The sequence below is a fragment of the Pseudophryne corroboree genome, chromosome 2, assembly GCF_028390025.1.
Source record: "Pseudophryne corroboree isolate aPseCor3 chromosome 2, aPseCor3.hap2, whole genome shotgun sequence".
In the NCBI taxonomy this organism is placed as follows: domain Eukaryota; kingdom Metazoa; phylum Chordata; class Amphibia; order Anura; family Myobatrachidae; genus Pseudophryne; species Pseudophryne corroboree.
The window spans coordinates 1,030,898,646-1,030,917,221 of NC_086445.1; the positions used below are offsets into that span (position 1 = coordinate 1,030,898,646).

Consider the following 18,576-nt stretch of genomic DNA (forward strand, 5'->3'; position numbering starts at 1 on the left):
TGGAACCTTCCCTGGAACGAGATCAATCGGACAGTCCCATTCTCTATGAGGAGGAAGGATATCAGCAGAAGCTTTACTGAACACATCCGTGAAATCTTGATATGGAGGAGGTGGAACATCAGACGACCTGGGGGAGGAAGAACAGACAGGCAACACTTTAACCACTTTAACCACAGGAAAGGTGTTATTCACACCCCAACTCCCGGCGCAATTGAACCAATTATATTTAATTGTTTAACTTCAGCTGCACACATTAAAGGATTAGCTAAATCCTCAAACAGTTGTATAAAGAAAAAGAAAAAGCAATGGTGCGCTTAAATTAAATGTAAACACTTTAAACAAACATGTCTCAGCACAGGAGGGACCCCATGCCAGGATTTGCGTAGTCGTCCAATCAATTGTAGGATTGTGAAGACTGAGCCATGGAAGGCCCAGGACCACAGGATGTGTGGCTCTTGGAATCACTAAAAGTGAAATAAGTTCGGAATGAAGAACTCCCACTCTCAGACGAACTGGTAGAGTCCTTAGAGCAATAACTGTATCAAAAATTTTACTGCCATCCACGGCAGTTAAGGAAAAGGAGGAAGGAAGTCTCTCGGTGGGTAGGGACCACCGTTTAACATAGGCTTCGGTAATAAAGTTCCCAGCTGCTCCGGAATCCAGGAGGGCAATGACGTTCTGATAACGTTGAGCAACTTGAAGCGAGACTGGGAGATTACAATCTTGAGGAGATGGAGAGGAGATCATTACTCCTAGCCGGCCCTCTCCTTGGCGAGCTAGGATTTGAAGTTTCCCGGACGTTTGGGACAGGCATGAATAGTGTGAGACGGGGCTGCACAATACAGACAGAGAGACTCAGAGAGACGTCTTCGGCGCTCAGCAGGAGTTAAACGGGAACGGCCAATTTGCATGGGTTCATCTTTAGTTGGTGACAGTTGGCGAGGAGGAGGAGCAGAAGATTTTGGAGCAGATGATCTTCCACGCTCAGTTGCTCTCTCTCTGAAACGTAAGTCAACTTTTGTACAAAGTGAGATTAGCTCATCTAACTTGGAGGGTAAGTCTCTGGTAGCTAACTCATCTTTAATACGCTCGGATAAACCATGCCAGAATGCAGCATACAGGGCCTCGTCGTTCCATGCCAGTTCAGATGCCAGGATCTGAAACTGTATAAGATATTGTCCTACAGTATGTGATCCCTGGCGTAAACGGAGAATCTCAGATGAAGCTGAAGTTACCCGGCCTGGCTCGTCGAAGATACGCCTGAATGTTGACACGAATGCAGTGTAAGAAGATAGCAGGGTGTCGGACCTCTCCCATAACGGTGATGCCCAGTCAAGGGCTGAGCCACTGAGAAGTGAGATGATGTAGGCAATTTTTGTACGGTCACTGGGAAAATTGCCAGGTTGTAGCTCAAACTGAATCTCACACTGGTTGAGAAATCCCCTGCAGAATCTTGGAGATCCGTCAAATTTTGCTGGCGTTGGAAGATGAAGACGTGGAGCAGAAACGGGTAAGGTGGGTGGGGTTATAGTTGGAGTCACTGTGGTTGACGCCCCAGATGCGCCTGATCCACGGAGAGTTGTCTGAATCCCATCCAGCCGAGTAGAGAAATCCTGGAGACAGCGGATGATGTGGCCCTGTGCAGCCTCCTGATGTTCAAGTCGGGCTGCCAGTTCTTGCATCGGCCTTGCCGCTTGATCCTGGTCTCCGGCTGGATTCATTTGGTCAGTGCTTACTGTCACAACTGAGGGCCTGAGCTGACGGAAGGCAGCCTCAGTTGCAGGGGCTGAGATGTACCGGAACCTGGGAGGTTGTATCAGACCCCTGGACATGTAAGTAACATGAAGAGAAACCGCCCGAAGGCGTGACCACGACAACTTGAGTAAACGTCAATGATATTTATTTATGACAAACTCCATGCATCACAGTAGCAGTAAAAAGTAACATAAAAATCAGCAGAGAAATAATAATACAGTTCCTGGGTATTACAGGGTGGCAGGGGCCACAGAGCTCTGGTGGTATGAGACAGTTCTTATTATCTGCAAGTTGGAAAGTCCTTACCAGGCTCAACTGTAGCAATGAGGAAAGCCCAGGGTCGTACCAGCTGGTGTTCCAGGGAAAGCTGGACTGCTGTAGATAAAATGCTGCTGTGGGTACTGGTTAGAACCAGACAGGTGTTGGCACGGAGTGGATACTGGCTGGAACCAGTTAAATAATAAATAAAGCTTGAGAGCGATGCAATGTAGATGAAATGTAGAATTTGAGAGCGGAGAAATAATAATACCGGTGGAGAGTGGTAAACTGCAGAAAGGACACCGGCCCTTTAAGAGAAGCTGTACACTGCTGGAAGCTGAGCTGGAAGCAGGTGATGTTGTAGCTGGAAACAGGTGAGTCCAGAATGGATCGGAGAGTCAGGCTACACCGCAGATGGAATGCTGGTGCGGGTCTCTATAGCAGAAGTCTGGAGACAGGAGCTGGAACCTGGAAGACATTCACAGAAGAGAGACAAACTGGAACTAGGTTTGACAACCAAAGCACTGACGCCTTCCTTGCTCAGACACAACCTATTTATACCTGCAGCAAGGAAGGCATTGGCTAGGCAATTATGCAAATTAATAATACTGACAACGGATTGGTAGGAAAGATCAGCTGACAGAATCCAAGATGTAAGAGTAATGGCGGCGCCGGCCACCGGAGACAGGAGACGCCAGGCTGACAGATGCACATCCGACCACGCGGACACAGCGGAGGCCGCGGCTGACGTAATCGCCACTCTGAATGCAGAAGCTCAGGGACGGCGGCGGAGGCCGCGGGAGACGCCATGCCAGATGTATAAGGCGTTACTGTGACTGCGTCCAGAGAGACAGGAGAGGATGCGGGAATGTGCACATCAGGATAACAGATGGGATCCGGTCCTGGAGCGCTGAGCCAGCCTTAGGAGGCATCTGATAGGTAAGAAATGGCGTCCAGATACCCGGATCGTGACAGGTAGGTAGAGCAGTGGCCTTCCGTACCTACTGCTATATATACTGGTGGTCACTGTCAGCAAACTGCAAAACTAAAATGCACCACAGGTATAGAATCTAGATGGATAGTATACTTGACGACACAGAGGTAGGTAGAGCAGTGGCCTTCCGTACCGTACTGCTATATATGCTGGTGGTCACTGTCAGCAAACTGCAAAACTAAAATGCACCACAGGTATAGAATCTAGATGGATAGTATACTTGACGACACAGAGGTAGGTAGAGCAGTGGCCTTCCGTACCCTACTGCTATATATACTGGTGGTTACTGTCAGCAAACTGCAAAACTAAAATGCACCACAGGTATAGAATCTAGATGGATAGTATACTTGACGACACAGAGGTAGGTAGAGCAGTGGCCTTCCGTACTGTACTGCTATATATACTGGTGGTCACTGTCAGCAAACTGCAAAACTAAAATGCACCACAGGTATAGAATCTAGATGGATAGTATACTTGACGACACAGAGGTAGGTAGAGCAGTGGCCTTCCGTACTGTACTGCTATATATACTGGTGGTCACTGTCTGCAAACTGCAAAACTAAAATGCACCACAGGTATAGAATCTAGATGGATAGTATACTTGATGACACAGAGGTAGGCAGAGCAGTGGCCTTCCGTACCGTACTGCTATATATACTGGTGGTCACTGTCAGCAAACTGCAAAACTAAAATGCACCACAGGTATAGAATCTAGATGGATAGTATACTTGACGACACAGAGGTAGGTAGAGTAGTGGCCTTCCGTACCGTACTGCTATATATACTGGTGGTCACTGTCTGCAAACTGCAAAACTAAAATGCACCACAGGTATAGAATCTAGATGGATAGTATACTTGACGACACAGAGGTAGGTAGAGCAGTGGCCTTCCGTACTGTACTGCTATATATACTGGTGGTCACTGTCAGCAAACTGCAAAACTAAAATGCACCACAGGTATAGAATCTAGATGGATAGTATACTTGACGACACAGAGGTAGGTAGAGCAGTGGCCTTCCGTACCGTACTGCTATATATACTGGTAGTCACTGTCAGCAAACTGCAAAACTAAAATGCACCACAGGTATAGAATCTAGATGGATAGTACACTTGACGACACAGAGGTAGGTAGAGTAGTGGCCTTCCGTACCGTACTGCTATATATACTGGTGGTCACTGTCTGCAAACTGCAAAACTAAAATGCACCACAGGTATAGAATCTAGATGGATAGTATACTTGATGACACAGAGGTAGGCAGAGCAGTGGCCTTCCGTACCGTACTGCTATATATACTGGTGGTCACTGTCAGCAAACTGCAAAACTAAAATGCACCACAGGTATAGAATCTAGATGGATAGTATACTTGACGACACAGAGGTAGGTAGAGCAGTGGCCTTCCGTACCGTACTGCTATATATACTGGTGGTCACTGTCAGCAAACTGCAAAACTAAAATGCACCACAGGTATAGAATCTAGATGGATAGTATACTTGACGACACAGAGGTAGGTAGAGCAGTGGCCTTCCGTACCGTACTGCTATATATACTGGTGGTCACTGTCAGCAAACTGCAAAACTAAAATGCACCACAGGTATAGAATCTAGATGGATAGTATACTTGACGACACAGAGGTAGGTAGAGCAGTGGCCTTCCGTACCGTACTGCTATATTTACTGGTGGTCACTGTCAGCAAAACTCTGCACTGTTCTCCTCCTATATAATACTGTGGGTCCCCAGTCCCCACAATAAAGCAGTGTGAGCACAGATATATGCAGCACACTGAGCCCAGATATGGAGCGTTTTTCAGGCAGACAACGTATAATACTGGTGGTCACTGGTCAGCAAAACTCTACACTGTACTCCTCCTATATAATACTGCTGGTCCCCAGTCCCCACAATAAAGCAGTGTGAGCACAGATATATGCAGCAACTGAGCATAGATATGGAGCTTTTTCAGGCAGACAACGTATAATACTGGTGGTCACTGGTCAGCAAAACTCTGCACTGTACTCCTCCTATATAATACTGCTGGTCCCCAGTCCCCACAATAAAGCAGTGTGAGCACAGATATATGCAGCACACTGAGCACAGATATGGAGCGTTTTTCAGGCAGACAACGTATAATACTGGTGGTCACTGGTCAGCAAAACTCTGCACTGTACACCTCCTATATCATACTGGTGGTCCCCAGTCCCCACAATAAAGCAGTGTGAGCACAGATATATGCAGCACACTGAGCACAGATATGGAGCGTTTTTCAGGCAGACAACGTATAATACTGGTGGTCACTGGTCAGCAAAACTCTGCACTGTACTCCTCCTATATAATACTGCTGGTCCCCAGTCCCCACAATAAAGCAGTGTGAGCACAGATATATGCAGCACACTGAGCACAGATATGGAGCGTTTTTCAGGCAGAGAACGTATAATACTGGTGGTCACTGGTCAGCAAAACTCTGCACTGTACACCTCCTATATCATACTGGTGGTCCCCAGTCCCCACAATAAAGCAGTGTGAGCACAGATATATGCAGCACACCGAGCACAGATATGGAGCGTTTTTCAGGCAGAGAACAGATGAAACTGGTGGTCACTGATCAGCAAAACTCTGCACTGTACTCCTCCTATATAATACAGCTGCTCCCCAGTCCTCACAATTAAGCAATAAGCACAAATATTTGCAGCAACATTAATAAACAGAGAGGACGCCAGCCACGTCCTCTCCCTAACATTTCCAGTGCACGAGTAAAAATGGCGGCGATGCGCGGCTCCTTATATAGAATCCGAATCACGCGAGAATCCGACAGCGGGATGATGACGTTCGGGCGCGCTCGGATTAACCGAGCCATACGGGAGAATCCGAGTATGCCTCGGACCCGTGTAAAATGGGTGAAGTTCGGGGGGGTTCGGTTTCCGAGGAACCGAACCCGCTCATCACTACTTACTATTACGCGGGCCGCAGCCATGGACACACGCTGAATGCGGCGGCCTTTCACATGTAGCGCCGGTCGCCAGCCAATTGGAGCTGGCGGACCGGCAGCCAATCAGGGAAGCTGCCGCAGCAGCGGCAGCCAATCAGGAGTGACAGCTGCGGCCGCTTCCCTGATTGCCTGCCGGTCCGCCAGCTCTGGTTGGCTGGCAGCCGGCGCTTCATTTGAAATGCCGCCGCGTTCAGTGTGTCCATGGCTGCCGCCCACCTAATAGTAAGTAGTATTACTTACACCCACCATCCCTCTGTGCAGTGCTCTCTAACAGCCTCCCTCCTGCGCTGCTACCAAGCCTCCCTCCCTCCCGCACCGCTACCGAGCGTTTTTCAATTCCGAATCCCGGGATTGAAAAAACGGCCAGGGATTGGCATCCCTAACTGTATATATATACAGGGTGGTTCAAAAGTCGCAGTACATCCTTTAGTTTCAAAAACTGTGCAGGAAATGGGAAAACTGAATACTCCAGTAAGGTATGGGTGAGCTGGGCTATCTTTTAAGGTATGTACCGAACATGGGCGTCATCTTGAAATTTGCCATCTTGAATTTGATTACATTTTTTCAAATGGAAAGGGGGTCGTGTAACATGTCAATTTCTTGAAAAGTTTATTGCTTCAAACAGATTTGAAATAGCACTTATGGTTCAAAAGTTACAACACTTTTTTGTTGCAGGTAACTGAAGATAGCTATGACAAAAGAGGAGAGAACAGAGGTCATTTTGATGTCTGGAGAACAAAGTTTCCGTGTCATAGCTGCAGATTATAACATTCAGCACCCAGAAAGACCTCCAAATCCACATACCGCTGTCAGGTGCATAATTTCCAAATTCCGAGAAACTGGGACTGTGACTGACAAGTCACGGAGTGATCGTCACCTTTCAGGTGGTCCCCTGCTGGTGGAGACCAAATATAGAAATGCAGAAAAAGAATTACCTAAGGTGCGCTATTATATATATTATCAGGGTGATCCCTTTATTCATAGAAAAGGGTGGTCCCTTTAGGATTATACACTCTGGAGGAAGAGAGATGCAAATGCACACTCTTTGCACTAAGAATACTGATAGTTTAAATAAACCCTCACAATTAACATGGAGTATAATTGAAGTTCTTAGCACACATTTGCGCAAATATGCGGGCCCATGTACCGCGGCCAGGTGACTTCTTCACATGGGTCCCTAACATTCCTAATACTATCACATTCTATACCAGTGGTTTCCAAACTTTTTTGAATCACGGCACCCTAGAATATCAGAATTTTTTTCACGGCACCCCGAGGCCAAAATGTCTTATTGAGAAATTTAGAAAGAAATATTACATTAAGTAGATGGCGTTTCTATGTAATCCTTAGGGTCAGTTGTGTGGTGAGGGACAAGATTTGCTTCTGTTTGGCCACATATTTTATGACGGGCAGCCACCAGCACTGGTTTTGCCTACTATATTGACCATGAATAATTTGAATTGGTCCTGCAAGTGTCCCGAGGCACCCCAGGGAGCCACGGGACACAGTTTGGGAACCTCTGTTCTATACATTTATTCAGGACTTACCTCTAATACCCCTTTCAAATCGCACAAATAACCCGGTATCGACACGGCATATTGACGTGTCGAAACGGGTCAGTGTGCGATGTGGAAGCTCCTTTGCTGAATTAGCGGGTCGCCTGACCCGGTAATTCAACCCGGTTAAAAAGAAGGGTTATTACCGGGTTGAATACCGGGTCAGGTGCAGTGTGAATGGGAGCCGTTTCGATGCGACACGGCTCCCATTCACAGCATAGGGAGAGGCGGCGCAGGAGATGAGCTTATCTCCCAGCGCCGCCTCCACTCCCGCCCCTGCTGCGCCCCCCGCTGCTATGGCAACCGACCCGGTATATTGCCGGGTCAGAAAGCCAGCAGAGAAGAGCAAATGCCGGATCCCACCCGGTAAGGACACGTTTCTCTTACCGGGTGGGATCCGGCATTTGCGATCTGAAAGCGACATAAATAGGCCTTATCAATGTGTGATCTGAAATGCAGGAATCCAGCTTATTAAAACACCTGAGGGTGAATGGGAGGAGTGCCAATACCAGAGGAAGGAAGCCTTGCCTTCCAGTGTACAATATATACACAAATATAGTGGAAAAAGGAAGGGACCTGGACTGCACATCCTATTACTAAAGATATCAAGAGGTTCTATCATGCTGAGGCTTCTACTACTATGCTGGGGGAAGAGAGATGCAGATGCACACTGGTTAATACCCCTTTCACACCGCACAAATAACCCGGTATGGACCCGGCATATTGCCGGGTCGACACGCGGTATGAAATGGGCATAGCCGAAATCCCGGGTCGTCTGACCCAGCAATTCAACCCGGGAATAAAGCAGTGTTATACCCGAGTTGAATACCGGCTGCGTAAACGGGCTCCCAGGTCGATATGACCCGGGACCCGTTTACTACAGCAGGGAGAGGCGGCGCAGAGATGATCTCATCTCCCAGCGCCGCCTCCACCTCCGCCCCCAACCACCGGCTTCGCCTCCACTGCTATGGCAACCCGCGCGGCATATTGCCGGGTCGGGGAAGCCTGCAGCAGCAGCCAATGCCGGATCCCACCCGGGAAGGACCCGTTTCCAATTCCCGGGTGGGATCCGGCATCGGCGGTGTGAAAGGAGTATTATATACAAATCTGATTCAGGCTCTGAGTCTGCAAGGAACCTACTGTAGCTTGTTACAGTATATGAATGTAATTCCATTTCCTGTATGAAGGTGTTCCCAAAAGTTAGTTGCCCTGTGGCAGTAGCGGATCTTGCCACAGGCAAGCAGGACTTTTGCCCGGGGCGCCACCTTCTGGAGGGTGCCGCACCATGGCAAGATCCGCTGCTGCTGTGGTGCCCCCCGCTGCCGCTGCCCGCTGTGAAGGGAAACTAGACGCTACGCGTCTAGTTTCCCTTCGTGGGCTGCCCGCTGTGAAGGGAAACTAGACGCTATGCGTCTAGTTCCCCTTCCTGGAGAGGACCTAAACTGTAATGATGTGCGGTGCGCGTTGACGTCATCGCGCACCGCACAGCAAAGGTCCTCTCCACGAAGGGAAACTAGACGCTACGCGTCTAGTTCCCTTCATAGAGAGGACCTTTGCTGTGCGGTGCGCGATGACGTCATCGCGCACCGCACATCCTACTGCAGTACAGTGGGCGTAACTGACCACGCCCCCTGTATGAAGCCACGCCCCCCAATGCAGCCCGGGGCGCAAGAAGCCCCGGAACCGGCCCTGCCCTGTGGCCCCCACAAGCCTTAAGCCAACCCTAAGGGGTCTGCAGCAGAAGGGCGGATCAAGATAGTGGAGGGCCTGCATACAGCCTCTGTCGGCCCTCCCTCCCTCATGTCGGCACATGACCTCAGTAGACTCTGGTTCCGTACTAGAGTCTACTGCCCATGTGCCGATATGCCGATGATTTCTGTAGTACGCGAGGATTTCCGGATACATGGCAGTGCTCCCGGAAGATGCCTCGGAGCAGATCTCCGGATATATGTTGCTTGCATCACCGAGTAAGTTCTGTGGATGGATGCATATATCTGTATCTTTAAGTCGTGTCTTATTTTGGTTTGCATGTATCTTTGAAAAACACTATTTACTACTCGTTACCATATTTATAAAGCATTATGCATAATTACTAGAGATGAGCGGGTTCGGTTTCTCTGAATCCGAACCCGCACGAACTTCATGTTTTTTTTCACGGGTCCGAGCGACTCGGATCTTCCCGCCTTGCTCGGTTAACCCGAGCGCGCCCGAACGTCATCATGACGCTGTCGGATTCTCGCGAGACTCGGATTCTATATAAGGAGCCGCGCGTCGCCGCCATTTTCACACGTGCATTGAGATTGATAGGGAGAGGACGTGGCTGGCGTCCTCTCCATTTAGATTAGGAGAGAGAGAGAGAGATTGACCTGAGGCTGATACTGTAGAAGAGAGTGCAGAGTTTAGTGACTGACCACAGTGACCACCAGCAGTGCAGTTGTTTTATTTAATATATCCGTTCTCTGCCTGAAAAAAACGGTACACACAGTGACTCAGTCACATACCATATCTGTGTGCACTGCTCAGCCCAGTGTGCTGCATGCCTGCATCATCTATGTATATATTATATATCTGACTGTGCTCAGCTCACACAGCTTATAATTAGAGATGAGCGGGTTCGGTTTCTCTGAATCCGAACCCGCCAGAACTTCATGTTTTTTTTTACGGGTCCGAGCGACTCGGATCTTCCCGCCTTGCTCGGTTAACCCGAGCGCGCCCGAACGTCATCATGACGCTGTCGGATTCTCGCGAGGCTCGGATTCTATCGCGAGACTCGGATTCTATATAAGGAGCCGCGCGTCGCCGCCATTTTCACACGTGCATTGAGATTGATAGGGAGAGGACGTGGCTGGCGTCCTCTCCGTTTAGACACTTGATTTACTAATTTTGGGGAGCATTAGGAGTACTCAGTAGTGTACAGTGCAGAGTTTTGCTGATAGTGACCAGTGACCACCACTTTTATTTATAATCCGTTCTCTGCCTGAAAAAAGCGATACACAGCACACAGTGACTCAGTCACATACCATATCTGTGTGCACTGCTCAGGCTCAGGCCAGTGTGCTGCATCATCTATATATATTATATATCTGTCTGACTGCTCAGCTCACACAGCTTATAATTGTGGGGGAGACTGGGGAGCACTACTGCAGTGCCAGTTATAGGTTATAGCAGGAGCCAGGAGTACATAATATAATCCGTTCTCTGCCTGAAAAAAGCGATACACAGCACACAGTGACTCAGTCACATACCATATCTGTGTGCACTGCTCAGGCTCAGGCCAGTGTGCTGCATCATCTATTATCTATATATAATATTATATATATCTGTCTGACTGCTCAGCTCACACAGCTTATAATTGTGGGGGAGACTGGGGAGCACTACTGCAGTGCCAGTTATAGGTTATAGCAGGAGCCAGGAGTACATAATATTATATTAAAATTAAACAGTGCACACTTTTGCTGCAGGAGTGCCACTGCCAGTGTGACTAGTGACCAGTGACCTGACCACCAGTATATAATATTAGTAGTATACTATCTCTTTATCAACCAGTCTATATTAGCAGCAGACACAGTACAGTGCGGTAGTTCACGGCTGTGGCTACCTCTGTGTCGGCACTCGGCAGCCCGTCCATAATTGTATATACCAGTGACCTAACCGTGGTTTTTTTTTCTTTCTTTATACATACATACTAGTTACGAGTATACTATCTCTTTATCAACCAGTCTATATATTAGCAGCAGACACAGTACAGTGCGGTAGTTCACGGCTGTGGCTACCTCTGTGTCGGCACTCGGCAGCCCGTCCATAATTGTATATACCACCTAACCGTGGTTTTTTTTTCTTTCTTTATACATACATACTAGTTACGAGTATACTATCTCTTTATCAACCAGTCTATATATTAGCAGCAGACACAGTACAGTGCGGTAGTTCACGGCTGTGGCTACCTCTGTGTCGGCACTCGGCAGCCCGTCCATAATTGTATATACCACCTAACCGTGGTTTTTTTTTCTTTCTTTATACATACATACTAGTTACGAGTATACTATTTCTTTATCAACCAGTCTATATATTAGCAGCAGACACAGTACAGTAGTTCACGGCTGTGGCTACCTCTGTGTCGGCACTCGGCAGCCCGTCCATAATTGTATATACCACCTAACCGTGGTTTTTTTTTCTTTCTTTATACATACATACTAGTTACGAGTATACTATCTCTTTATCAACCAGTCTATATATTAGCAGCAGACACAGTACAGTAGTTCACGGCTGTGGCTACCTCTGTGTCGGCACTCGGCAGCCCGTCCATAATTGTATATACCACCTAACCGTGGTTTTTTTTTCTTTCTTTATACATACATACTAGTTACGAGTATACTATCTCTTTATCAACCAGTCTATATATTAGCAGCAGACACAGTACAGTAGTTCACGGCTGTGGCTACCTCTGTGTCGGCACTCGGCAGCCCGTCCATAATTGTATATACCACCTAACCGTGGTTTTTTTTTCTTTCTTTATACATACATACTAGTTACGAGTATACTATCTCTTTATCAACCAGTCTATATATTAGCAGCAGACACAGTACAGTTCGGTAGTTCACGGCTGTGGCTACCTCTGTGTCGGCACTCGGCAGCCCGTCCATAATTGTATATACCACCTAACCGTGGTTTTTTTTTCTTTCTTTATACATACATACTAGTTACGAGTATACTATCTCTTTATCAACCAGTCTATATATTAGCAGCAGACACAGTACAGTGCGGTAGTTCACGGCTGTGGCTACCTCTGTGTCGGCACTCGGCAGCCCGTCCATAATTGTATACTAGTATCCAATCCATCCATCTCCATTGTTTACCTGAGGTGCCTTTTAGTTGTGCCTATTAAAATATGGAGAACAAAAATGTTGAGGTTCCAAAATTAGGGAAAGATCAAGATCCACTTCCACCTCGTGCTGAAGCTGCTGCCACTAGTCATGGCCGAGACGATGAAATGCCAGCAACGTCGTCTGCCAAGGCCGATGCCCAATGGCATAGTACAGAGCATGTCAAAACCAAAACACCAAATATCAGTAAAAAAAGGACTCCAAAACCTAAAATAAAATTGTCGGAGGAGAAGCGTAAACTTGCCAATATGCCATTTACCACACGGAGTGGCAAGGAACGGCTGAGGCCCTGGCCTATGTTCATGGCTAGTGGTTCAGCTTCACATGAGGATGGAAGCACTCAGCCTCTCGCTAGAAAACTGAAAAGACTCAAGCTGGCAAAAGCACCGCAAAGAACTGTGCGTTCTTTGAAATCCCAAATCCACAAGGAGAGTCCAATTGTGTCGGTTGCGATGCCTGACCTTCCCAACACTGGACGTGAAGAGCATGCGCCTTCCACCATTTGCACGCCCCCTGCAAGTGCTGGAAGGAGCACCCGCAGTCCAGTTCCTGATAGTCAGATTGAAGATGTCAGTGTTGAAGTACACCAGGATGAGGAGGATATGGGTGTTGCTGGCGCTGGGGAGGAAATTGACCAGGAGGATTCTGATGGTGAGGTGGTTTGTTTAAGTCAGGCACCCGGGGAGACACCTGTTGTCCGTGGGAGGAATATGGCCGTTGACATGCCAGGTGAAAATACCAAAAAAATCAGCTCTTCGGTGTGGAGGTATTTCACCAGAAATGCGGACAACAGGTGTCAAGCCGTGTGTTCCCTTTGTCAAGCTGTAATAAGTAGGGGTAAGGACGTTAACCACCTCGGAACATCCTCCCTTATACGTCACCTGCAGCGCATTCATAATAAGTCAGTGACAAGTTCAAAAACTTTGGGTGACAGCGGAAGCAGTCCACTGACCAGTAAATCCCTTCCTCTTGTAACCAAGCTCACGCAAACCACCCCACCAACTCCCTCAGTGTCAATTTCCTCCTTCCCCAGGAATGCCAATAGTCCTGCAGGCCATGTCACTGGCAAGTCTGACGAGTCCTCTCCTGCCTGGGATTCCTCCGATGCATCCTTGCGTGTAACGCCTACTGCTGCTGGCGCTGCTGTTGTTGCCGCTGGGAGTCGATGGTCATCCCAGAGGGGAAGTCGTAAGCCCACTTGTACTACTTCCAGTAAGCAATTGACTGTTCAACAGTCCTTTGCGAGGAAGATGAAATATCACAGCAGTCATCCTACTGCAAAGCGGATAACTGAGTCCTTGACAACTACCGTATATACTCGAGTATAAGCCGAGTTTTTCAGCACATTTTTTGTGCTGAAAAAGTTCCCCCTCGGCTTATACTCGAGTGATGCTCCGGAGCAGAGCGTAGAGAGCTCTGGGAAGGAGGGAAGGAGGAGGAGGGAGGGGGACACGGGAGCCGCAGCAGCGCACTGTAATTGGTGCATCAATCAGTGACGCTGCTGCAGCCGTCCGTCTCCCTCTCCCTGCTCGCTGAAGCACCGCCGCGCCGCCCGCCTCCTCAGCCGCTGCAGACTTTCCTGTATGACCTAAGGCCGGCCACCGATGCCCGCACCGCCTGCTGCTGCCCGCATTCCGCTGCCCCTTCATTCGTTTACACATAGCCCGTCAATGGTGAGTAGAGACAGGCGGCGGCAGTGGGGGGGTGGGGGGGGGGGTTGGGGGCTGTGCATATCTGGCACCATGAGGGTATATCTGGCACTGTGAGGGCATATCTGGCACTGTGGGGGAATGTGTAGCACTGTGGGGGCATATCTGGCACCGTGGGGAAAATCTGGCAGTATGAGGGCATATCTGGCACTGTGGGGGCACATGTAGCACTGTGGGGGTATATCTGACACCGTGGGGGAATATCTGGCAGTATGGCACTGTGGGGGCATATCTGGCACTATGGGGGCATATCCGGCACTGTGGGGGCATATCTGGCACTATGAGGGCATATCTGGCACTGTGGGGGCATATCTGGCAATGTGGGGGCATATCTGGCAATGTGGGGGCATATCTGGCAATGTGGGGGCATATCTGGCACTGAGGGCTGTGTACGGCTAGACTTGCATTTCCCACCCTAGGCTTATACTCGAGTCAATAAGTTTTCCCAGTTTTTTGGGGTGAAATTAGGTGCCTCGGCTTATATTCGGGTCGACTTATACTCGAGTAAGCAATTGACTGTTCAACAGTCCTTTGCGAGGAAGATGAAATATCACAGCAGTCATCCTACTGCAAAGCGGATAACTGAGTCCTTGACAACTATGTTGGTGTTAGACGTGCGTCCGGTATCCGCCGTTAGTTCACAGGGAACTAGACAATTTATTGAGGCAGTGTGCCCCCGTTACCAAATACCATCTAGGTTCCACTTCTCTAGGCAGGCGATACCGAGAATGTACACGGACGTCAGAAAAAGACTCACCAGTCTCCTAAAAAATGCAGTTGTACCCAATGTCCACTTAACCACGGACATGTGGACAAGTGGAGCAGGGCAGGGTCAGGACTATATGACTGTGACAGCCCACTGGGTAGATGTATGGACTCCCGCCGCAAGAACAGCAGCGGCGGCACCAGTAGCAGCATCTCGCAAACGCCAACTCTTTCCTAGGCAGGCTACGCTTTGTATCACCGCTTTCCAGAATACGCACACAGCTGAAAACCTCTTACGGCAACTGAGGAAGATCATCGCGGAATGGCTTACCCCAATTGGACTCTCCTGTGGATTTGTGGCATCGGACAACGCCAGCAATATTGTGTGTGCATTAAATATGGGCAAATTCCAGCACGTCCCATGTTTTGCACATACCTTGAATTTGGTGGTGCAGAATTTTTTAAAAAACGACAGGGGCGTGCAAGAGATGCTGTCGGTGGCCAGAAAAATTGCGGGACACTTTCGGCGTACAGGCACCACGTACAGAAGACTGGAGCACCACCAAAAACTACTGAACCTGCCCTGCCATCATCTGAAGCAAGAAGTGGTAACGAGGTGGAATTCAACCCTCTATATGCTTCAGAGGTTGGAGGAGCAGCAAAAGGCCATTCAAGCCTATATAATTGAGCACGATATAGTAGGTGGAATGCACCTGTCTCAAGTGCAGTGGAGAATGATTTCAACGTTGTGCAAGGTTCTGATGCCCTTTGAACTTGCCACACGTGAAGTCAGTTCAGACACTGCCAGCCTGAGTCAGGTCATTCCCCTCATCAGGCTTTTGCAGAAGAAGCTGGAGGCATTGAAGGAGGAGCTAACACGGAGCGATTCCGCTAGGCATGTGGGACTTGTGGATGCAGCCCTTAATTCGCTTAACAAGGATTCACGGGTGGTCAATCTGTTGAAATCAGAGCACTACATTTTGGCCACCGTGCTCGATCCTAGATTTAAAGCCTACCTTGGATCTCTCTTTCCGGCAGACACAGGTCTGCTGGGGTTGAAAGACCTGCTGGTGACAAAATTGTCAAGTCAAGCGGAACGCGACCTGTCAACATCTCCTCCTTCACATTCTCCCGCAACTGGGGGTGCGAGGAAAAGGCTCAGAATTCCGAGCCCACCCGCTGGCGGTGATGCAGGGCAGTCTGGAGCGACTGCTGATGCTGACATCTGGTCCGGACTGAAGGACCTGACAACGATTACGGACATGTCGTCTACTGTCACTGCATATGATTCTCTCAACATTGATAGAATGGTGGAGGATTATATGAGTGACCGCATCCAAGTAGGCACGTCACACAGTCCGTACTTATACTGGCAGGAAAAAGAGGCAATTTGGAGGCCCTTGCACAAACTGGCTTTATTCTACCTAAGTTGCCCTCCCACAAGTGTGTACTCCGAAAGAGTGTTTAGTGCCGCCGCTCACCTTGTCAGCAATCGGCGTACGAGGTTACATCCAGAAAATGTGGAGAAGATGATGTTCATTAAAATGAATTATAATCAATTCCTCCGCGGAGACATTGACCAGCAGCAATTGCCTCCACAAAGTACACAGGGAGCTGAGATGGTGGATTCCAGTGGGGACGAATTGATAATCTGTGAGGAGGGGGATGTACACGGTGATATATCGGAGGGTGAAGATGAGGTGGACATCTTGCCACTGTAGAGCCAGTTTGTGCAAGGAGAGATTAATTGCTTCTTTTTTGGGGGGGGTCCAAACCAACCCGTCATATCAGTCACAGTCGTGTGGCAGACCCTGTCACTGAAATGATGGGGTTGGTTAAAGTGTGCATGTCCTGTTTTGTTTATACAACATAAGGGTGGGTGGGAGGGCCCAAGGACAATTCCATCTTGCACCTCTTTTTTCTTTTCTTTTTCTTTGCATCATGTGCTGATTGGGGAGGGTTTTTTGGAAGGGACATCCTGCGTGACACTGCAGTGCCACTCCTAGATGGGCCCGGTGTTTGTGTCGGCCACTAGGGTCGCTAATCTTACTCACACAGTCAGCTACCTCATTGCGCCTCTTTTTTTCTTTGCGTCATGTGCTGTTTGGGGAGGGTTTTTTGGAAGGGACATCCTGCGTGACACTGCAGTGCCACTCCTAGATGGGCCCGGTGTTTGTGTCGGCCACTAGGGTCGCTAATCTTACTCACACAGCTACCTCATTGCGCCTCTTTTTTTCTTTGCGTCATGTGCTGTTTGGGGAGGGTTTTTTGGAAGGGCCATCCTGCGTGACACTGCAGTGCCACTCCTAGATGGGCCCGGTGTTTGTGTCGGCCACTAGGGTCGCTAATCTTACTCACACAGCTACCTCATTGCGCCTCTTTTTTTCTTTGCGTCATGTGCTGTTTGGGGAGGGTTTTTTGGAAGGGACATCCTGCGTGACACTGCAGTGCCACTCCTAGATGGGCCCGGTGTTTGTGTCGGCCACTAGGGTCGCTAATCTTACTCACACAGTCAGCTACCTCATTGCGCCTCTTTTTTTCTTTGCGTCATGTGCTGTTTGGGGAGGGTTTTTTGGAAGGGACATCCTGCGTGACACTGCAGTGCCACTCCTAGATGGGCCCGGTGTTTGTGTCGGCCACTAGGGTCGCTAATCTTACTCACACAGCTACCTCATTGCGCCTCTTTTTTTCTTTGCGTCATGTGCTGTTTGGGGAGGGTTTTTTGGAAGGGCCATCCTGCGTGACACTGCAGTGCCACTCCTAGATGGGCCCGGTGTTTGTGTCGGCCACTAGGGTCGCTAATCTTACTCACACAGCTACCTCATTGCGCCTCTTTTTTTCTTTGCGTCATGTGCTGTTTGGGGAGGGTTTTTTGGAAGGGACATCCTGCGTGACACTGCAGTGCCACTCCTAGATGGGCCCGGTGTTTGTGTCGGCCACTAGGGTCGCTTATCTTACTCACACAGCGACCTCGGTGCAAATTTTAGGACTAAAAATAATATTGTGAGGTGTGAGGTATTCAGAATAGACTGAAAATGAGTGTAAATTATGGTTTTTGAGGTTAATAATACTTTGGGATCAAAATGACCCCCAAATTCTATGATTTAAGCTGTTTTTTAGTGTTTTTGGAAAAAAACACCCGAATCCAAAACACACCCGAATCCGACAAAAAAAATTAGGTGAGGTTTTGCCAAAACGCGTTCGAACCCAAAACACGGCCGCGGAACCGAACCCAAAACCAAAACACAAAACCCGAAAAATTTCAGGCGCTCATCTCTACTTATAATTGTGGGGGAGACTGGGGAGCACTGCAGTGCCAGTTATAGGTTATAGCAGGAGCCAGGAGTACAAGACAGTCACATACCATATCTGTGTGCACTGCTCAGCCCAGTGTGCTGCATCATCTATGTATATAATATATATCTGACTGTGCTCAGCTCACACAGCTTATAATTGTGGGGGAGACTGGGGAGCACTGCAGTGCCAGTTATAGGTTATAGCAGGAGCCAGGAGTACATATTATATTAAAATTAAACAGTGCACACTTTTGCTGCAGGAGTGCCACTGCCAGTGTGACTGACCAGTGACCTGACCACACTGACCACCAGTATAGTTAGTAGTATACTATATTGTGATTGCCTGAAAAAGTTAAACACTCGTCGTGTGACTTCACTTGTGTGGTGTTTTTTTTTTTATTCTATAAAAAAACTCATTCTGCTGACAGACAGTGTCCAGC

The 18,576-nt window shown here is 48.6% G+C and overlaps 1 long non-coding RNA gene across 2 annotated transcripts in view; it reads left to right on the forward strand.

Annotated features, from left to right (window-relative positions):
- LOC134988366 (uncharacterized) overlaps nt 1–18,576 on the forward strand; it is a 333,162-nt gene that overhangs the window by 108,156 nt on the left and 206,430 nt on the right. For both annotated transcript variants that reach the window (XR_010193855.1, XR_010193849.1), the window contains exon 5: nt 6,663–6,927. This is a non-coding gene — a long non-coding RNA (uncharacterized LOC134988366). The remainder of the gene's footprint in view (nt 1–6,662; nt 6,928–18,576) is intronic.